The sequence below is a fragment of the Crocodylus porosus genome, unplaced genomic scaffold (genome assembly GCF_001723895.1).
Source record: "Crocodylus porosus isolate Cpor-Errol unplaced genomic scaffold, CroPor_comp1, whole genome shotgun sequence".
Lineage (NCBI taxonomy): Eukaryota > Metazoa > Chordata > Crocodylia > Crocodylidae > Crocodylus > Crocodylus porosus.
In genome coordinates, this window is record NW_017728910.1 from 22,322,110 (window position 1) to 22,344,351 (window position 22,242).

The window sequence follows — 22,242 nt, forward strand, 5'->3', positions numbered from 1 at the left end:
CCAGCTGACTTCCTGCCCTTTGGGCAGGGGGCTGGACTCGATGATCTCCCGAGGTCCCTCCCAGCCCTAATGTCTATGAAATCTATGAAACCTGCTTTCCCTGCAAGGTCAGAGGCACCAGGAGCCCCATGGGGCCCCCCTGACGTTATGCACTGAGTTGGGAAAAAAAACCAAGGAGTCCTGGCCACCAACCCCTCCCCTGCCCAGAGTCAGGGGGAGAAGCCGGGAGTCCTGCCTGCACGCCAGGCCAGCAGCCCCCACAGAGCACTCCCTGCTAGGGCCTGAGATGGAGGGGTGATGTCGGGGTGTGGAGATCCATCCATCACCACACCCCTGCAGAAGCCAGAGAGGGTGGGAGCCTGGCTGGGCTGGCAGGCACCCAGCCGCATCCCCCTCCTTCCCAGCCGTGACTCTGCACATGGATCAGTCACAGCACCTGAAGAGGCGATGCTTCGCCGCCCCTCTGGCCACTGTACAAGGCACGTCCTCAGCTGCAACAGCTGGAGGACACAGGCCAGCCAGCCCATCTGACAGGGGCCCCAGTCTGGCACTTGGAGGCTGCACATCTGGATCAGAGCTCTGGCCTGCCCTGGACCCTCACCTGCAGGAGTGCTCACCCAGGGCGCACAGAGACTCGCAGGGGACAGGAGCTCCCAGCTCTGCAGAGCGGAGCTGTGCTGGGCTCTAGGTCATGCTCTGGTCCCCAGACACATTAGGAATCTGTCTCTGGCTGGACTAAAGCAACCAGCACCCTGTACGCAGTGCCAGCTGCCCCCCAAACCTGTGGGCCTGGTATCCCGTTAACAGTCACAGCGTAGCTGCCACCGTGTCACGCTTCCAGTACATGGAGCAGGACTCTGGCACTGAGCTGGGACCAGGTTTGACCTTGGGGACAAAAGTCCTGTTGCCAGGACTCTCGAAGACAAGCCCTGAGCGCTGGATGCTGGCACTTGGCCACAGCACCTGGGCCCAGCACTGGGTACCACCCGGGAAGGCTGGGCATGGGGTGCACTCCCATGCATCCCTCCCACTGCACCCACTCCAGACCCTGAGGTCACACACACACACACACACACACACACACACTATCTCTGGCCAGCAGCACAAGGGATACATGGAAAGGACCAGATGGGCAGTCACCCTGCCCCTGCCCAAGCACCCCTGGCCACTGGAAGGAAACCCTGCTCATGCCCTGCTGCATGTGTGAGAGACTCTGACAAGAGCTGGCACAAGCTCCAGCGGCAGCTACAGCAGAGCCCCGGGCACCACGAGGGGCAGAAGCATTTCAGGCCCTCCTCTTGCTGTGGGACCAGGCTCCCCCATCCCTGATGACTAGTGACATTCTTCCCCTGGCTCCCATGTGCCACTCTGCCTCCTCTGACACCCGTCTAGCCCTAGCGTGTGGTCCCAGGGCCCCATAGCTCCACTGGGGTGCTGGGGGCATTGGCCAGGCTGAGCTGAGGGAAAGCTGCCTCCCTCCTCCCCGCCTGCTTTAAAGCAGCTTAGAGGTGCCACCCTTCTGCACATGAGGCCCAAACTAAATCCTGGCTGCAGGTGCCTTCTGGGCTTCCCAGAACAGCCTTGGAGACTGCTTGTTCCCCCAGCAAACAGTTCTGCTGTGGGGGAGAAACTGCTATTTTTCTTCTGGCTGCTGAAGAAGTGGGATGGGGTTTCCATAGACCTTTGCAGTCCCCTGCTGACAAAACAGTGTGGGGCAGCCAGGGTAAATGCAAGCGCTTTCAGTGCACACAAAGTCACTGTGCACAAGACACTGGCCTTGGCTTCAGAGGCAGGAGGCCTGCAGACAGGCTGAAGTCACCTGGGTTTTGCTAGAGAAGAAGGAGGCACCAGCGGCTCAGAGTGGTTCCTGAACACCCTGTGGCAAACAGAAGCTAAAAAGGGAATAGAGTAACAGCCCGCACTGAAGAACGGAGCAGCTGGGAGCTTCACCACAGCTGAAAGTCTCTGAGCAGTACCTGGGGGAGGTTTAAGCCACATGTCAGCTGGCTCCACGAGCCACGGGGGCCAGTGAAAAGGAGTTTAGGCAGAAGGGCCCAAGGCACTCAAGGTGTTTGAGGGGTTTCCATTTTCTCAGGCAGAGGAAGAGAACTATGAATGTGCAACGCAAGAGTCTGAGAAGTGCCTCACTCCAGGCCAAGCACGAGAGGGAGCCTCGGAAAAGGAGAACACAAGGAGGAGGTGAAATGATGGACAAGTGGGTGACTGCTCCAAGGCTCCAGCGTTAATCTCATGAATCTTTGGTCCTGCCAAGTTCTTCATAATACACCAACTTGCCATTGGAATTTGCAGCAAGAGGCTCAGAAAGAGATTTGCAGGAGGCCCAACATTAGCCCTTAGCAAGGCAACGGGAATCTCCCAAGCTGCAGAAGTCACTGAGTCCAAAAAGCAGCTGATGGATGGTGCTCCGGCATGACCAAGGACCGAAAATACCACTGAAAAAGGAAGCTGAAGCAGAACGACACCCACCACCCGAAATGATAGGCAAGTAAGAAGAATGTGTAGCCTTCTGCACAAACTAAGACAATGCCCGCTTCATGGGAAAAGATGGAAAAAATGCAGTGGATGGCATTACTTTGCAGGCACCAGCCAGCTAGGCACACTGCAGACTGCCAGGGCAACCACAGGTGCTGGCTCAGATGAGGTTTTCTGAGAGCAGTGCCCACCACTGCAGTAAAAACTGGATGGACCATCAGCCTAGCAACAAGGAGGGCAGTTATTAAGCTGGGCAGAGATGGAGAAGCCAACAAGCTGCTAGAGATCATGCAGTTAGCGCTAAAAGAAAACTCACTCATTCAGGGAAGTAATTGGGTCAAACCCAAGGCTGACAGCATCTCCCTCAAGGCGTATGGAAACGAGGAGGCTGGGTAATCATCAGCAAATGAAAGAAGACCCAACTGACAATAAGCCCAGGAGGAAGGATGCCCATTCTGGGGCTCAGACTGCATTAAGCTCTCAGGAGCATGAGCTTCTTGAAGAGGCAGGATGATGATGGCTGGGAAAGAGTTGGGAAGTGTCTTCCAGGGGACAGGAAGGCCCCAGGCCCTACAACAGATGCTAAGTGGCCAGGTCTCCTGCTGTGGGAGTCGAGGCCAGGGGAAGAGCCAGAGTGTGGACGCTGGCTGGTCCTTGTATGGAAGATGACAGAGCACTTTGCTTCTAGAGAGAGAAAGTAGCAAGGCTGGAAAGGACTTCCAAAGGTCATCTATTGCAACCCTTGCCTGAGACAGGATCAGCCCTATCCAAACCACCCTGTACAAACCCTAATCGAACTCTTCAGAAAACTACTGTTAACCCTAACACAGCAACACCCGAACCTGCCACAGGGAAAGCAGGGGAACCACAGTGGCCACATCCTACTTCTATAAAAGGTTGTTAATATATGCTCAAGAGATCCCAGGTAGAGGCCATGCTCCCGGGTAGGGAAAAATACCCCCAGTCCATAGCAAGAATTAACCCAGATGGGAGTTGAATCGTCTTCCAGTCCCTCCAAGGGGGAAATCAGAGGGGAGGAATGGCAAATGCCAAAGTTTTCTCTGCCTTGGACACACTGACAGGTGCTCTCCATGAAACAGCAGTTGAGTTTATGTAAATTCAACCTCCTTTGTAGGCAAAAATATTCCCACAGGCTGCCAGCAGCCTTCTTCTCCAAACTCAAGGCGCAGTGGGGACCCTGCACTTGCATCGGGCTGGGAAAGGGCTGGCAGGGTGAGCCTCCAAGCACCAGGCATGCGCAGGACAGAGCGCGGATGAGCGATCAGGTCCCGGTGAGCTACCGCCGCCCTTGTGCAGCCCCGCTCTGGTTCCAATTTAGCTGATCCGTCCTTCAATCGCTCTATCTCTCTAATCTGTTTGTCTTCCAAAGCCATTAAGTTAATTTAGAGCCTTCTAACTCCTCTGGCTGTAATCTCCACCTCGGCTCTCCCAGCTTCTTATTGGCAGGGTTGGCTTGCAGGCCGGCTGTTCGTCCTGCCTCTGTGGCTGCTGGTTAGGTTTCAGGGAAGAGCAGGCCACTTTCGGGGGGACAGGTTGGGGAGGGGGTGGTTATCAAACTCAGCTCTTTCTCATTTGATTCCAGAATGCCTGATTGCAGCCATCTGCCTGCTTCTTTCCAAGGCCACTAATGGCTGCGCAGGTCAAAGGTAGCACTTAATGGGTTGCTGAGGGAAATGCAGCCTGAAAGGTGACCTGCAAATCCAACCCGGCAGATTACCTTTCGCTCGGGTGCCCAGCGCCCCTCAGTCCCTGCCCCATGCGCTCCCACCCGTGCTGCGGGAAATGTGCATTCAATTAATTCCATCTTCCCCCAGCCAGGAAATAAAGCGGGAGCAGCAAGGAACAGCCATGAGCTGTCGCTCCATATTACCGCCCGCTCTTCTGCAGGAGAGAGAGCCTCCCCGGCCACCAGCACCAATGCTGGCAGGGGCCACCCTAGCAGGAGGATGAAAGAGAGGACGGATAGGGAATGGGAAGGCTCTGGCTAGAGAAAGGGAGCAGTGGGTGCAAAGATGGACCTGGGGGGAGTGGTCCCTATTCTGTGATGCCCATAGAAACCGTAGAGCAGTCAGGCTGGAAGGGACCCCAGAGGTCATCTAGTTCAACCCCCTGCCTAAGGTAGGATCAGCCCCATCCAAACCATCCTGCACACGTCCATCACCTAACCTCTTAGTAAAATTACTGTCAACCCCAACACAACACAAGATATCACACCTGAAACTGCCACGGGTAAACCAGGGCACCACGGCAGTCAACGCCCCGCTTCTGTACAAGGTTGTTAAAATAAGCTCAAGAGATCCCAGGTAGAGGCTGTGCCCCCTGCTAAAGAGGAAGGCAACCCCCACCTAGTCCGTACCAATCTGGCCACAGGGTAAAATTCCTTCCTGACCCCAAATGTGGCATCGGCCTGACCCTGAGCAGAAGGGCAAGACCCTCTAGCCAGGACCCTTCAGGTTTAAGTCCCAGCAGGAGCATTGCATAATCCCCATCCCCAGCCTGGGCTGCAGCCAACACCCAGTGCTTCTGGAGGAGACTTAAAACCCCCTGACAAATGTAGGAGAGAGGCGTGTAAGGAGCAAGGGGCAGGTTCCCTCCCAGCCCCATGCAGCAATCAGCAAAGTGTGCAGCCATTGTGCCAGGGCAAATGGCACCAGGTCCAAATGGGCCTGAGCTCTGCAGGGGGCTACCAGGATGCATGTACAAGGCGTGATTTCCAGCAGGTCCCAGCCCATGCTATACCCCTTATATGTCTATCACCCACGCAGGTTTGTGCTGCCCTGGGGCCCAAGCATCCCACCCCCCCAGCAGGCCCGTGGTGACTGAATGAGAGCCCCAACTCCAGGACCACGGTGAGACACATGGGGCTGGCAGCCAGGAGCAGCCCGTGTAGGGCAGGCACCCGTCAGCCAGACGCCGTCCCCCACCGGGACTCCCACCAGCCCCACAAACCCCACAGGCAAACCCCAGCAGCCCCTGGGGGGGGCCACGGCTGAGCCGCAGCCTGTCTCCAGGCCCATTAGGAAATCCCCATAACATAAGCAAAGGCCTGTCTGTGCTTTATCCCTTCTATAAACTGTCAGGTTCCTTTCAACAGGTGCCCAGAGCAAGTGCCAGCCCCGTTGGTGCCCAGAGACCAGCCCAAGCTAATTAACGCCCCCCCCAGCAGCTCTCGCTTCCCCTGAATCAGTCGCACCGCCAGCCCCTGGGATTAAGCAGAGGGAACCAGCTGTCGTGGCTCTGTCTCTGGGAAAGCCAGGCTCAGCCCACCCTGCCGGGCCCAGCCGGCCCCACGGCTCCATAGAGGGAGCTGCCACGCTCCCAGCCTCTGTCCCCAAGGCAGCAAGCGATCAGCAAAGGCAGGCCAGCATCCCATGCAGGCGTGGGGGGAGTTCGGGGTAGGGCCCCCTTGGAGGGCTCTGCAGAGACACAGATAAGGGGTGTCACGGACACAGGACGACTTGCTGACAGCTGGAGGGACAGGGCCCTGCTCCCCGCCATCCCGGCACTCCAGCCGGAGCCCCTTGGGAGAGGTGTCATGGACATGGAGAGGCCGACGTCATCCCGGTGGCATTCAGCCTCTTAGCATCCTCACTCCCGGGGCTGGGAGTTGGGCCGTGCCCTCCAGGGAAGCTACAGCGGGGCAGTGGGCTGGGGGCTGCCCCTGGACTCCAGTCTAGACTGCATCACAAATCATCAATGGGCCAAGAGTCCCCCGGGTGTAGCAGGGGGAGGGGATGGATGGAAGGGGAGTGGGGCAGGGACATTTGCACAGGCTGCTAGGCAGGAATGAGTGCCAGGTCAAGGGGGAGGTGGGGTGCAGGTTTGCTCCCCACCTCCACTCTGTGGGATGCCCTGAGCCACGGCATCCCAGAGCTGCTGGCCCAGGGAGGTGGGGAGAGCGGGGTGGGCACATCTGGGCGGCGGTGAGCTGTCCCGCAGAAGCTGAGCATCGCCCAGCCCCATGCACCCACCCGTACCTCCTCTACCCGAGCTGCCCAGCTGCGTGGCCAGGAAGTGGCTCGTTAACATTTTGCTCCTGCTCACTCTGTGTCACAGGGGACGGGGGGCGCTGCCAGCCTGGGGCTGACAAACAGCATCCCATCAGCACCGCGTGGCCCTCCCACGCAAGAGCACCCGGGCCGCCAGGACACGCACGACCATGAGACGCCCATACTGGGGGGACAGGGCCCCTGCTGAAGTAGCCTTCGAGGACGGGACTGGGTAACCCCATACTCCCGCTCGTCTCCACCAATATGGGGCTTCTGTTCTCACCCAGCTCCAGGCCAGGGAGCAGTTTCTGACCCTCCTGCCTTCTTCCCAGGCCCCTCTGAGCCCTTTGTAGAAGGCTCTAGGAGTGAGTAACATCCCCCCTGAGCATGGAGAGGGGCAGGGAGAGACCCCAGAGCCAGGCAGGGACACTTTGAGGCCATGCAGTGGATCAGTAGCTGATGCAGAAATAGAAGCCAGGAGTCCTGGCTCCAGGGAGGCATCGCCCGTGCGGAGCAGGGAAGGGGAGTGCAGCTGGGCTCTCAGGGTGACTCTGGTGTGCATCTGCATTAAGAGGGCAGAGGTTTCCCTCCGTCTCTCAGCCAGCCCCACTCAGCCCTACTGCCTCATGCTGACGGGGACCTGAGGTCCAGGGACAGCCAGCGACCAGCCCACAGGGACTCTGGGGGAGGCAGGACTCCCCTGAGCCCCAGCCCAGCCCCAGCCTCCCTCCCCTAGGCAAGGGCAGACAGGAGACTTGTCTGGGAATCCAGGGAAGGGGCCCCGGTGACCCCGGGAGGGGGTAGAAGTGACCTGCCGTGCCCCGGGGCGAGCACTGCCCCCCAGTCCCGTTCCCAGAGCCTGCCAGACAATGAGGGCTGGGGGGAAATTACCTTTAATTGGCTGCTATTTTCCAGGGCCGCAGTAACCAGAGAGGACCCAAGTGCTCCACACTTTCTTTCCCTTTCAGTTGCCTTTCAAAGGCCCCTCACCCTCCCCCAAAACTGTCCCCACCACCACCTTCACCAGGGATTAGGGCAGGAACGGTGGGGCAGGGCTGAGGGAGGGCCGGTGGCCAGGGATGGGGAAGGGCCCACCGTGCAGTTAGATGCACCCACGCCAAGGCTGGGAAGAGCCATCCGCATGGCGGTAGACATCCATGACCCAGTGGCACTAACACCCTTTGGTCTCTTGCCCTTTCAAGTGAGGCTCATGTGTCCCCAGCTGCCAGACCAGGAGAGGGGCCAAGGCCAGGGTGCCAACCACAGGTGCTGGCTTAGGGGGGCAGGGGGCTCATGGTGGGCAGGGACCCCGGGGAACGGCCTGGGAGGAGCATGGGCTGCACAGGGCAGGCAGAGCCCGGTCTCGTGGGAGGTTTCATGCTGGCATCGCGCTGGCGCTGTGACCAGTTGGGATGAGCTGGTGGCTGGCAGCAGCTAGGTTGGGAGAGTCTCCAGGGCTGCACTTTGTCCCTTGCAGGACCCACGGCTGTGCTTAGCTCCTGCATCCTCCCCCGCGCATCTCGGTGCCCGGTCCCTTGAACGCCTTCATGGACCCACAAGCAGAGACTGCTCAGCTTGTGACAGCCAGACTGGCCCCATCCCAGGGAAAACCAGCAGTAGCGGGGGGCAGCAGTCTTCTCTCCTGCCCCCGGCTCAGCCCAGGGTCCGTCTGCCCCTGCCAAATCCTGCTCCCCCCCGTTGCTCCCTCAGCACCGCTGCCTGGGGCACGGGGAAGGGAGGTGGGGGCTTGTCCCTTCCCAGGTGGCAGGGGCCTGGGGAGAGGCCGCTGAAAGCATGGAGCTGCTAAAATGGCCATCACCAAGTCATTTTTCACTCGGGATTAGGGGGAGTTAATGAGGGGGATTAGCCGAGCCCTTGGTTATCAGGAGGGGAATTACCAGAGGCACTCCCAGGACCCGGTGCTGACAGGCCCTGGGGGCTCCCTGGGGGCTGTGGCTCCCCCTCGGCTGCTGCAAGGAGAGGAGCTAGAGACAAGAGCAGAGGGGCCGGGGAGGCCTGTGGTTTCCCCGCCAGGTTTGAGCAGCGATGCGCAGGCAGCTAATAGCAGCCTCCCTCGACGGGCCCAGGCGGGCTCCGGCCCGTCCCACCCAGCTGGGACCCCAGCCTCCAGACAGAGCTGGGCCTGATCCGGCAGCGGAGGGTCTGAGCACTGCCGCTCCCACCGCGCGGCCCGCCCCAGCCCTGCCTGCCCTGCGCGGGGGACTGTGTGCGGGCACAAGGGAGCAGGGATCGGGCCCCGTCTGTCCCCGTGCAGCCTGCCCATCAGGTGAGGTCGGGGTCTACCGGCCTGCCTGCCCACCCAGCTCTGCCGCCCCTCCCCATCTAAGCCAAAGCCCCCGGGACCCCAGTGCTCTTGTGGCCGTGTCGCAGCTCCTGTCCCCCGCCTCTCCCCACGCCGGGCTCCCCAGCATCCTGCCCCTGGCCTCTCATCTCCTCCGTCATCATTGACAGGCTGGTGACAGACGACTCATTAAGGGCTTAATTCCACACGCCTTCCTTCTCCTTCCCCCCAGCTCCATGCCAGCACGTGTTCCCCCAGCCCAGGGCAAGCTGCCCTTCCCCGCTGGCCCAGGGACGGGGCCCAGCGCCCGGCAGAGACGCCGGGGGTCGGCGTTCACGTCCGTGTTGGTGGGGCAGCGGGAGATCTCCAAGCCCTTGCCCCGCCAAGCTTCCTTGAGGGGTCCTGGGCACGCAGCGCCAGGCATGCGGCAGTGGACTGCGCTCTGCTGCGGGCCCTGCACACGACCACGGCCCCGAGAGCTCGGTGCACATCAGCATCTCCACAGCCCCCGTCCCCTGCTTGGAGCCGTTGGGCTGCGCAACACCACGTCCCGCATGGCAGAGCCTCCCACGGCCCTGCCTGAATGGGCGCCTAATTCATCAGGGAGTCACATGGGGGGTCCCCTCCCCGCTTGCAGATGGCTCTGGAGAGCCCGGCGCATCCCCGGGGAGCGGTTACTGCACTGCTGCTGCCACCTCCCCATCCCTGCATCCCTGGGGACCCGCACGGGCAGTGCATGGGGGGACCCGGAGGACTCCACGGTGATGGCCGCAGCCCCTAGCTCACAGCGGGAGGATGGTGCTGGGGGTGGCCTCCAACCCCTCCCCACTCCACTGGCCAGCCCTCACCAGGTAAGGGGCAAGGAGTGTCCAGCCCCCACCACAGGAGTGACTCCAGAGCCACATCCACCCAGCTGCCAACTCAACCCAGGGGCTGAGTCATGGACACCTGCCCTGGGAGCACAGGCCTCGGAGAGGAGCAGGCCCTGCCTGGGGCACACAGAGGGCATCGGGGTTGGGAGGGGCAGGGGCATCTGCAAGAGGTGGCTGGCACTACATAATTGAGTGCATTCAGGTAGGGAGTGCATTCAGGGAGGGCCCCTGGGGGGTTTGCACAGCAGCCCAGCGTGTCTGTGTATGGGTGTGAGCCCGTGTACAGGGGAAGTGTCTATCCATGTGATGTCCAGGTGAGCATGCTGCTGGCCGCTGTCACATGCAACATGAGGGTGAGCACACACATCACATGTACATGAGGTAGTGGCCCACGAATGTGTACAGGCACGCGTGTGCATGTAACACTGGGCATGCTGCATGCATGCTAAGGCCTGCACTGCACACGCAGGTGCAATGTGCAGAAGCATGTGTGTCTCTCTGGATGCACCTCCTGGGGCATGTACCCCATGCACGTGTGAAGCCAGCAAAGCTGCTGCTATAGGAAGCCCAGCATGGGGCCTGCCACAGCCCTGAGCGCTCCTGAGAGTGCAGACCCAGGACCCAGCTGCCCAGGGCCTGGCACAGACTCCACAGAGCCAACTCCCCATTGCTCTCACTCCAAACTGGCCCCACGATGGTGCTCGCCGGCCCCCTGCCGCCCAGGCGCCAGAGCCAGGTGGCTCCCGGGCCCCTGAGGACACAGCCGGAGCAGGCAGCAGGACCCTGGGCAAACAAAGCACTGCCAGGGCAGTAGCTGCGGCACCTGTTCAAAGCACGGCCGGGAAATAAATGAGTCACCGGAGGGTAAATATTGTGAGTCAACAGCAAGCTCCACATTCCCGTCCCCAGCCATTATGGAGTTCAAACACCGGAGCCGCAGAGTCAACAGGCTCCGGCTGGGCACCTGCCCCCGCCACGCAGCTATGGGAGCCCCGGGCAGCCGCACGCAGCGGGCAGGGAGGGGCCGCACCTGCTCCCCCAGCCGTGCCCACCTCCGCCTTGCCCCTGAGCTCCAGGCCTCGTGGGAACGAGATGGCACGACAGGTCTCTGCAGCGCTGGACCTCTTCCAGCAAGGCCTGGTCCCAGCCCCAGCCCGTGCCCCTCTGCCCGCCCAGCCCCACGACCCCCCTGCTGGGCACAGGGCTCCATTCCCTGCAGGTGAAGGCCTGGCACCAACGGGCTTATGAGCCGTGGAGGCTGCCGGGGTCCCTCTCTGAGGGCTGATGCCCGGCGCCGTGGCTCTGAGATGCCGTCTGCTGCCTGCTCCCGTGACCAAACCTCTCATGAGTGACATGGAGGGTCTCAAAGCTCCCCCTGTCCTCCCAGCACAAAGGTCCAGCTGCCTCCTCCACGGGGACCTGGGCAGAGCGGGGCTCAGCCCTCCAGGGAAGACTGGGGCAGGTCTGGCATCTCCCTGCTTTTCCAGCTGTGGCCCCTGCATCATCCCCGTCCCCCCGAAGCAGGCCAGGCCCACAGGGCAGGAAGGCTTTGCTCCAGAAGGGCCCAGGACCCATCCCCTCCCCAAACCAGGAAGGGCGGGCAGAGGAGGTTTTCCTACCCATGGGGGCCTCAGGCCGGGCTGCTGCCCTCCCCGCAGCTCTCCAGCATTTTCCATCCTCTCCAGCTGCTGGAGCTAAGCGGATTAGTCTAGCACAGTCCCCAGGGGACCCAGCCCTGCGCCTTCCTCAGCTCCTGTCCCAGCACCTGGCCATCGAAGCTGGAGAGAGCTAGGCTGGATGAGAGCACAGGGCTGGCATCCCCCCCTAAAACCCCCAGCAGCACAGCCCTCGCACGCTGGGATCAGTCTGCTGCTCGGCCTGGCCTGGCCAGGTGAACCCAGTCTCACCTCCACGATGGGCTGTGGCAGTGTAGCAGCATATCCCCCAGTGTGAACCTGAGCATTTATGCTCCCCTGTGTGTGCAGCTGCATGCACAGACAGGTGTGCAGGCCTCCAGTGTGCTAGGGTGCCCCGAGGGAAAGGAGAGACTCCTTCACCTGAGTGTGAAGCTCAGCACACAAGGCTGCCTACCTACACCAGCCCCTTGGAGCCAACTCCTCCACCACAGAGCCAGCCCCCACCTAGTCAGGTCCCCACTGTCACAAGTCTGAACTTGACCCAACGCACCTCTGCTGCCGGGCTCTCCCCACATGCTCACAGCCACCCCCTCTCCCCACTGATTTTGCAGCAGTGAGTATATATAGGAGATACGGGGCAGCTCTCCACACTCACACCCCTTCCCCTGACACCAGCGGCAGGGAGGATCTGTTCCAACCATTGCACGCTGCTGCCACAGGGAAGGAGCACTGGCCTGGTAGGGCCGTAGCAGCTGAGGCAGAGGCAGCTGCCAGGGGAACAGGTGGGTGCGGTGCTAGTGCCCCGCACGTGTGCATGCAGAGCTCAGTTGTGACCACCGGCCAGCTGCAGCATGGGCATGGGGGTGCCTGGCTGTGTGAGGTCTGCTCCAGCCGCTGGGTTTCCTGCGGAGCTGCCCCTGCACTCACTGCCCCCGGGGCCTCGCAGCCCCAGACAGTTTGTGCCCTGCAGCGCTCTGGCCGGTGATTGCTCAGTTTTCCCATTGCCAGTGACACAGAGGGGCAATGTCGTGGGTTGGGTTCACTGGTCAAACCCCAGGAGCCCAGACGCCAGAGGGACGAGCCCAGCCTGCCTCCTGCTCCCCGAGCCACAGCTCCTTTCCCTCACAGACCGCATCACTTCCCCCCACCCGAGCAGAGCCCCCGCTGCCCCATGCTCCCTTCACCCTACTTCCCCAGCCCACGCCCTACACAGCCGCTGCTCCCTGCAAGCAGCCTGCATGGTGCCCAGCACACTCAGGATGGGAGAGAGGGCCTAGCGTGGCCCCCTAAGATCTGGGCTCCTTTGGCAATGGGCACAAGGAGCCCTTTGGTTGCCAGGACCTGGGTGAGAGTGGGGAAGGGTGGAGGTGATGCAAAGACGGTTGCAAGTAGGTCTCTGGTCCTCACGAAAGAGTCCTGTCAGCTCTGTCGAAACCCTCCGCATGCATCATGCCCGTCAGCTTTCAACTCCCTGCGGGACGGGTACAAAGAGGCTGGAGCTGGACTGTTCTCAGTGGGGGCAGACGACAGGACAAGGAGCAATGGGCTCCAGTTGCAGCAAGGGAAGTTTGGGCTGGATATTAGGAAAATTTTCTCACGGGGAGAGTACTGAAGCACTGGAACAGGCTCCCCAGAGAGGTGGTGGAAGCTCCATCCTTGGAGGTTTTTAAGGCCCAGCTAGACAAAGCCCTGGCTGGGATGATGTAGCTGGGACTGGTCCTGCTTTGAGCAGGGGCTTGGACGAGACGTAACCCCCCGAGGTCGCTCCCAAGCCTCATTCTCTGTGATTTTATGATTCTATGCTAGAGTTCAACACCAGCAACAAAACAGAGCCGAGGGCTGGGAGGGAGCCTCCCAAGGGGACGCCAGGACCGTGAGCTCCCAAAGCCAGAGCTACGAGCCAGGCGGGAAGGGGAGCAGCCCTAGCCCAGCCTGCAGGCTGTGTGAGAAACTCAGCTCTCAGCGTGTCCTTCCCAGGCCTCAGAGCAAGGGGCTGGCAAACAGAGGTTGCACTGGTCAGGCAGCAGCTGGGCCAAGGCCTTGCAGGGAAGGCAGCTTTCTGAGGGGCTGTTGCAGAAGAAAGAGCTGGAGCGGCAGCCAAGAGCCCAGACACCGGGTGTGAGGGAGCCAGGACGAAGCCCAGAGGTGGGGTATCAGAGCTGGGGAGATAGTACGACCAGCCCCAGCTACATCATCCCAGCCAAGGCTTTGTCTAGCCAGACACAATGGGTGCCTATACACATGCATTAACGAGCATTAGTTAAAGCACCCCCACTGCGGGTTTTTCAGCACTGGGATGCTGATACACGTGATGCTCAGGACACTTTAATTAAAGCGGCTCTTGGAGATGCTCTAATTAAAGCGCACTCCTGCCCTGCCTCCTGGAGTACGTGTATAAATGCCCCACATGGCCCCATCCTGGGGGAAGTCAGCACCAGGTCCCTCAGACACAGCCAGCTCCCCACTCGTGTCACAGACCTGGGCAGTAGCACCACGGTACTAGAGGAGTGGGCAGAGCCAGCACTCAGTGCAGGGCGGGGGGGTCAAAGGCCAGACTCAGGAGCTGAGGCAGGGGGCAGAGGGCCTGAAGCAGGATTTGCCATGCACGGGACTGGACCAAGCCAGAGGCCAAGACAAGGGGGCAGCCATCAGGCTAGGCAGGCCTCAGGAGTGACACGCATCTCACAGCTGGAGAGCAGCTGCCTGGGCAGCCCCTAAGTCTGGCCCCAAAGGCCAGTAGCAGGCCATGCTGGCCCAGCTGGGGCTGACAGGCCCATCAAGGCCCTAGTGCCGCGGGGAGGTGTCAGCTTTTTCCCTGGGAGCTCCCAGCCACAGGATGTAGCTGAGCAAATGCTGGGGCTGGGTAGGAAGCAGTGAAGGGGTCTGAGGGTCCTGCAAATATGAGGCTCGTTAACAGCACTGCAGCGGGCCCCATGCTAAGGGCTCTGGGGCCACAGGCCTGCAGGTATGAGCTGGGCACCCACAGTGCCCAGGTGCCCCAGGAAGGAGCTTGGCTATGGGACAGCACTGCTCCGAGGCACCTTTGCAACCTCAGTGGCAGGCCTCTTGGTCTGATCCAAAATGATCAATGGGGCACCATGCAGGACAGGCCCCTTGGTCTGATCCAACACGGCCAACGGGGCACTAGACTGGATGGGGCCCTTGGTCTCATCCAACATGACCAGTGGGGCACCAGGCTGGATGGGCCCCTTGGCCTGATCCAGCTTGCCCAACGGGGCACCAGGCTGCACAGACCTCTTGGTCTGATCCAACCTGGCTGATAGGCAGTGCCAGGCTGGATGGGCCCCTTGGTCCAAGCCAATACAGCCAAGCGGCCTGGAGCCTGTCCTAGCTGGGCCAACGGTGCATGCAGGGAGGACTATTTTGCCACGTTCCCACTCTCCCCTCAACAGCTACTGCCCCCTTTCTCCCTCCCCACCCCGTATATCTCCCCTGATCTGCTCTTGCCCATCAAGATGCAACTCCCCTGCCAAGAAACATTTGCTGGGGAGACAGCAGAGAAAACAAGTGGATGTTGGCAGCTGAGGGGGTGCTGCCCAGGGAGCGGGCATGGGTTTTACAGCTTTCATGCAGTGAGAGAACAATTCAGTCAAGCAGCAGGCCCTTGGCTGGGGTCTGCAGGCCTCATGGTGCAGCGTACATCCCCCACCAGACAGCTCAGCTAATAGAGATATCCAACAGCTCCACACGCATGCAGACCTCAGCATTAAAAAGCCTTTATTTATGGCTCCAATAAGAGGCAGCCTGGGCTCTGCCTAGCGAGCCCTGAGCAATGGAAGTGTCACCTGCCAGCTCCTGCGAGCCAGATGTTGGGCATAAAACCTCTTGTTTGCTGCGCCAGGCTCCGACAAATTAAACTCCCCCCGTCGCAGCCCTGCACAGGAGGCTGGGAGCAGCAGTCAATGCCCCACAGACTAGACGGCCAAGGACAGCGGGCAAGCAGGACGCTGCTTTATCCCCAGAGTGAGGAAATGAGTCGCATCCACCAGCCAGGAGGGAGCGTGGGGCAGAGGGCTGGCAGGGCAGAGGCGGGGGAAGAGGGCACTGCAGAGGGCTGAGCACCGAGGCACTAGGATCGGGTCAGCGGAGCTGAGGGAGTAGAAAGCAGCAAGCCTGCGGGTGGGAGATGGGGCCTGATGAGAGGCAAAGGGAGGGGAATGGTTTGAAAGGACTTCAGGGGCTCCCTCCTTGCCCCCCTGGAGGTAGTGAGAGCCTGGCCTCCCTAGATGCCCATCTGGTGGGAACGCCTTCCGTCCTCTGCAGTTGCCCATCCTTGAAACTCTCTAGGAAACTAGGGGGGTGGCAGGGAAGCAGAGGCTGGGAAATGTCGGGAAATGCCAGGGACAAGGATGCCCACATGGCCTTAACTCTGCCCTTACAGCACAACCTGCCTGACTCAGACCTGGGCAAGGAGTAGGAGGGAAATCAGGGACCTGGAGAGTGCCCCTGTGGGGAAGCCCCAGAGCCAGCCCTCACACCCCAAGCCCCAGGGAAAGCATGAAGGGGTGGGAGTGCTCTGGGACCTGCAGCATGGCCTGTGCCAGGTGGGAGAGGGCATCTCCAGCCTGGCATTTCCCTGGTGGCATCCCTGCTTGAGGTTCAGGCAGGGAGAGCTCCCCTTGCCAGCAAATTACCCAGGCAGCAGGGCTGGGGAGGGCCAGAGGCACAACCCCTTGTGCCCCCTTCCTCAGTGCCAGCTACGGTGGGTCGGTCCCCATCAGGATTGGGCCCCCCTTTGGCAGGAAAATGGGAGGGTTGCAGTGGGGTTAGACCTCAAGGAAAGACAGATGCAGGGGCATCTTTGGGCCTCTCCGACCTTGGGCCCACCTACCCCTAAATCTGAGGGCAGCTTACCTACCCCCTCTCAGTGCAGCTGGGACCTGCCTGGGAGCTCCCAGGACCCTCACCTCACCCCACTGCTCCGTGTCCCTGTAAAAGAGCCTCCCCTAGAGTCACTCCCCTCTGCTAGGGAAGCCCCGACCTCCTGCCCCAGGGCCGTGGGCCACAGAGCAGCCGGTGGGGATGGGGATGGGGATGGGGATGGGAGCTGGGAGGGGGGAACCTCTGCCCAGGACTTTGCCCTGCCCTGTGCCACCTTCCTGCTCCCCCCAGAGCCGCGAGTGCAAGGCTGTCTCAGCTCCCCCCTCCCCCACCCCTCCAAGCCATGTGCCACGCTGCTGCTTTGATGCCCACGGCTCGGCACAGCTAATCATTGACAGGGAAAGGAGATAACGAGCCCGTTCTCACCCACTCGGCTCCCAGCCTGCGCCAGGCTGGCAGATTGGCCAAGCGCCGCAGAGCCGCTCTCTGGGGGCGCCCGCATGGCGGCCCTTGCACACGCGGCCGGCTCACGCTCTCACGCCCCCCCCGCACGCTCCAGCCTCATGCACCCCACACGTGCTGGTGCACCCACCACCCCCGGACCCCCCTCCCTGCACACACCATGGGAACCTTGCCTGTGGCACACGCTTACTGTGAGCTGGACCCGACACACTCCCCCCCATACGCACACGTGGTTTATTAGCGTCACCAGGGTTACGTGTCCGACTGGAGGGGCCCTGAGGATGTGCGGGGGGCAGGTGGAGCAGGTACACGTGAGCACCGCCCAGCCCCGTCTCAGGCGCTTTGCCCGCACGGATCTTGCTGTCGCTCCCTGCGGAGAGGGGGCGCTGGCCATGCCAAGCAGACGGACACGCTCCCCACGGCCCGAGTGGCACCAGCCCAGCTCCCAGCCCCCAAGCAACCCTGCTCCTTGCACCCCAGCCCTTTCCCCTGCCCCTGCTGCCCCTCCGCTCCCCTCAGTCATGACTCTCCCTCACCCCTGGCACTCCTGCCCATCCCGGTGCTTAGCTCATTTTCTGGGCACCCCACCCCACTGCAAGGTCCCCCCGACTCTATCTCAGTTCAAGCCCCTTCAGCCTGGCCTTCCTACCTTCAATTAACTCCCCCCACCCCCAGCTCCCTACTCAGGATCCTGGAGGCTGACATTTCGCTCCCTGCTAAATTACTTACATTAAACCTGAAAAAATGTTAGATTTAGGAGCCCGGCTGCATTTCAAAGGCGTGCCTGTGTTCTATAATTTATCGGCTGAGGAGAGCTACAAGGTGGCTAATGAGGTGCGGGCTCCTTCCCCCACCGCCTGCCGCTATCTCCTTACGGCGAAACGGGGCCAGGACCAGCGCCTCGGGGTTAATGCGGCGCCCTGACCCGCCGCCGGAGACAGGCCTGCGGGGCAGGCAGGGAGCACGCCAATCACGGTGGCAGAGCACCGAGGGGGCACCTCTGGGAGCCCAGATAATGAGCCAGGCCACGGAGGGGGCTCGTCTCGGAGCCCGTCGGCTCCGGGAGCGCTGAGCGTGGGTTCCCCCCAGGTGCTGGGGGCCTGGCTGGAAGCACTGGGTTTGGATGCACCGGGTGTGAGGAGAGGCGTCCCGGGGAGGTTTGCTCTCCCCATGTGGCGCCTGTCTCCCTCCTGGAGGGGTGGGGTTGGACTTTGTCAAAGGAGCGCTCTTTGGAGGATACGGCAGGGGTCTGGCCCACCTCAGGCAACAGCGCTGCAGTCTTCTGGCCTCTCCTGTTGAGTGTGGTTCCAAGCTCCCGTCTTTCTCCTGCCGCCCTTGGAAAATTGCTCCCCAAAGTCCTGCAAAATAAGGTAGGGAGGGGAGCTGTCAGCAAGCAGCTAGCTCCAATGTGCAGGGGGAAGCAGCCACGTTACTGCATCTCAGCCCCGGGGTGGAAGGGACCTGTTGGGCATCCAGCTGGTGCATCTACCAGGCGGCATCTGGAAACTAGCTCCATCACCCGTCCACACTGCTCCGGCCAGGCCCTGTCGCAGGCCATCCCACTTGCTGGGTTGGAGCCTGACTTCCAAGTCCAGCCTGAATTGCTCCTGGCTAGGCGATTCCCCTCTCTTCTGTAGCCCTTGTCACCCCAGCTGTCCAGCTGCAACCGAAGGTTTCCACACCCTGCTCCATCAGCCGAGAAGCATGGCTCCCCTTCTCCTTTCAGCCGACGGCTGACCCCCATCCCTGCTCCAAGTACAAGATTTCTGTTTCCACTGGGCCTAGGACCCCCACACTACATGGCTCCAGGGGTCGATGCATGCCGTGTGCCAGGGTGAGGAGGAGGCTGCTACTGCTCTTTTTGCTGAGAGCAGGATGCTCTTCAAATCCAGCTTCCCTTATTGGACTTTGCCCACTCTCCCTGGGCTGCTGAGCCCCAGGCCTATCTGGGAGGCAGTTAGAGCCAAGAGCTGGGGTTGCCACCCCTGGAGAGGACCAGCTCTCCTGCAAGGGGCCAGCAGCTGTGGGCAGCGCCGGTGCAGCTGTGCACGGCCTGTCCGGGGGTTCAGCATTTGTGAGTTCCCGTGTGTAGCTGGGCACCGCAAAGGCCTTCCGGTGGGGAGCCTGGGCCCGGCAGCCAAGCTCTGCAGCTCCGCCAGCGGGCACGGCAGCGTGGAGAAGCGGCTGGTACTGCTGCCGTTACACCACACTGAGCACATGTGTGATCTGCTATGGAGCAGCTTTAGCCCAGGCTGCCTGTCTGCAGAGAGCCCCGGAGAGCAACAGGGCACTTCACGGGCTCTCGCACAGGCCAGGTGCTGGGGCCAGCCAGGTGGTGGCAGCGGGTGCCTGGGACCTGTAATCAGGAGATAACGAGCAGGAAGGCAGGGCCCTGAGCCTGGAAGCTGGTGCCTCTCACAGCCTCGGGCCCCGACTTGCAAAGGCAGCTCCCCGGGTCTCAGCTCAGCACCCCCGAGCCACGAGGGCTGCAGGCAGGGGCTGCCAGGGCCTGTATGCCCTGGGGTGGGAAGGTGAAATGGGAACACTCCCTTCCCACTGGCAGCGCCTGCACCCTCCACGCCAGACTGCAGGGATCGGGGGGAGCCCCCGTGCCTTGAAGACTGACTCCCATGACCCCCTCATGTGCTTTCTTCTCCCGTCTCAGCGGCATGGGTGTCTGCACCTTTACTGTGAGCATTGCATTGCATTTTTCTGTCCCTCAGGCTGCCAGCTCCTGTCCTGGCCGCTCGGTACTGGGCTGGATCTGTCCCATGTACTCCACCCACCTCCAAGGACATGGAAAGCTGACCTCCACGGGGGACAGGCTGCCATTCCCAGAGCGGGCACGCGGCTGGGGAGCCCCGGCAGAGCCCGGCGCTGAGGCATGAGCTTTGTTGTACTTGATGCCAGAAGATAAAGCCTTAACAAACACAGCGGGTGCTTTGAGAGGGGATTTGGATAAAGAGCTTCAAAAGTTTGCCATGCTCATGGGCTCTCCCTGCCAGACAGGCCCTCACAGCACCTGGCAGGCAGCAGCCAGAGCCTGGGTTTCAGCCCAAGACCTGGGAGCCCGGAGACGGCCCTGGGAAACCCTAGGGGACAAGCAGGTTGCCTTTGGCAATGCAGCCTCTGCGACCCTGCCCATGCTTCCAGATGGCTGCCCAGGCCCAGGCACTGCGGTGTTGGGCACGGGACAAGCACCAGCCATCCCGGGGGGGCCTGCTCCTGCCTGGCTCCAAGGCTAGCGGAGGCTCCAGGCTCTGGGACATGCCGAGCCCTGCACTACAACGCTTGGACTCCAACTGTCCCAATTCTGCCCTGGTGTAAAGGGGAGCAGGATCAGCCCCCACCCTGCAAAGACTGGTGCAATGTTGCCATGTGTCTGAACAGCCAGCTGGACCAGGGCTGCCAGAGGCGCCGTATGTCCAGTGCCTGCTGGGACCATAAACCCCCAGTGCTCCCCGGGCACGGGCCATAAGCACCCAGCACCTGTCTGGGCTGGGATCACAGGTGCCCCGGGTCATGCACACCCAGTACCACCCTGGGGTGGGTCAGCCTGGGGCAAACTAAGCCTCAGTCCCTGAATACTGTCAACCTGAAAACGAAGCACTAAGAATTCAGCCCCCAGGAAACCCCGGTGAGGTCAGGGAGCCCCCACACGCCCCTGTCAGCTGCCAGCGCTGCATGCACGGTTGCAGCGGCCCCTGTCCCAGGCCGGAGCAGACAGGGCCCAGCACCTTCCCAGGGAGGCTGGCTCTGGCACCGTGTCCTATGTGACCCCCCCAAGCCAGGCTCCTGGCAGGCCACGTGTTCACTTTCCCCATCCGGTTCCCACAGCCTCCACGGCCTCTCCCAGCCCGGTCCCGTCTGCCCCTGGCATCTGGTGCCAGGCTACGGGATTGACGGGTCCCCACACTCAGAAGCCAGTGGCTGCCTTATCTGCAGCAACCTGGGAAAGTGATGGTGGGAAAAGCTCAAAAGCAAACACCGGCCAGGAGTTAAGAAGCTTTTGATGAATCAACAACAAAGAGTGGACTTGAGCGCTGAGTTTCCAGGAGCCAGGGCCTTGGGAGGCCAAAGGGAAGCGGGGGAGCAGCCTCTGGCAAGCCTGGGAGGGGACAGCTGTCTTTTGCTGAGGGAGCCCAGGCTGCATCGTGTCCCAGCCCCACGCCTCTCCCAGCAGGAGTTGCTGCAGGCGGTGGAGCAGGAGCCAGGGTCTCCTGTGTGTGCACGCTCCCTCCTTCCACCCGCATTTCCAGCTCTCTGGCCAGCCGTGCCATCCCACCTCCGCCTCCATCTAACCACCCGCTGGTGCTTCACACCAGGCCCAGCCCCTCTCCGCCCAGCGGAGCGCCTGATGGCAGGGAGGCAGCACCAGCCTGCCCCGTAGATAAGCGACATTGCCCCCCACCCCGTGCCTGTTTCAGCCCAGAGGTGCCTGGTTGGAAGGAGAGGGGCAACCAAGGGACACAGAGACTCCCCAGGGAACTGGCTGCTGCATGGCGGACGGTCTGGGCACAGAGAGTGAGGGGAGCCGTTGTCTCCAAGTGGGAGGACACAGAGCCAAGCTGTCTGATCTGGACACAGCTTGACCCAGGCCGACCCACCCCAGGCAGGCAGTGGGTGACGTGACCCTGCGCCGGGAAGATACTGGGTATTCCCGACCCTAACAGGAGTTGCAACCTGGGCATCTCATCCCTGCTGTGAGCAGGTCTCTGGTTCGCTCCAGTCTTCTGCACGGGCTCCTCGAGTGCGGACAGCTGCAGGGAGGAGCTGAACCCAGCCCTGCATAGCCCAGAGGCCGGGAGCCCCAGTCCTCCCACCCATGGAGGCCCCCCGCCTCCCCGTTTTGCCATCGGACCAGTGTGCCAGGTTCCAGCAGCGACAGGCAAGGCAGCAGCTCGGCCCTGCTGCCTGTGCCCAGGGGGATGGGGCGCATGCCCATGCTGGCTGGTGGCTGGGAGCCAGCAGGGTCAGGAAAACCCTCTTCTCTGGGGCACTTTATAAAGGCACCGGGGCAGGGAACGGGGGGAGAGGGGGAACCAACGCAGGGACCTGGGCTGCATCACAGGGACCTCATGGCACCAAGGCAGGGGCTGAAGTCCCCAGGGCTCAAGTGCCAGGGGGGTGAGTGCCCAGGGGCAAGGCTCATTCACTTTCCTACCGGGAGTGGAACAAGGATGAGGAATGAGAGCGGGGGGGGAGCGCTGGAGTGGGAAGGGCAGAGCAGGGATCGTGAGGCAAGAACGGGGTGCAAGAGGTTTCCAGGGCTGCCCTGCATGGGATGGCAGAGCCAGGGAACAGCTGGGGAAGCCTCTGGAGCTGGGAGCCCCCATCTGCAGGCCAGGCCCAGGGTCACGGCAAGCCACTGGCTCCGGGGGATGGAGCTCCAGGGCCCACGGGGTTGGGGCTTCGTGGAGGGAGGCGAGGCTACGGCATGCTCTGCTGTGGGTCCCCAGGGCCCCCCAGCCCCGCTCTCAGAGGCCTGCTGTGCAGGGTGCAGTAGCAGTGCAGTGACCCGAGGACGTCTGGGCCTTGGGTGCCTGTGGCCAGCCTGGCTCCTAAAGCCGCTGGGCCCTGCGCTAACCGAGCAGGGAACCGTCCTGGGGTGGGCGCCGCACTCC

General features: G+C 61.8%; 1 long non-coding RNA gene across 1 annotated transcript in view; it reads right to left on the reverse strand.

Moving 5' to 3' along the window:
* The window catches only part of LOC109308705, a 16,013-nt gene extending 3,165 nt beyond the window's left edge, over positions 1–12,848 (reverse strand). Inside the window, exons 1-2 of the long non-coding RNA XR_002100688.1 lie at positions 12,801–12,848; positions 5,973–5,975 (exon numbers count right to left, since the gene is read on the reverse strand). This is a non-coding gene — a long non-coding RNA (uncharacterized LOC109308705). The remainder of the gene's footprint in view (positions 1–5,972; positions 5,976–12,800) is intronic.
* Between the last annotated feature and the right edge of the window lie 9,394 nt (positions 12,849–22,242).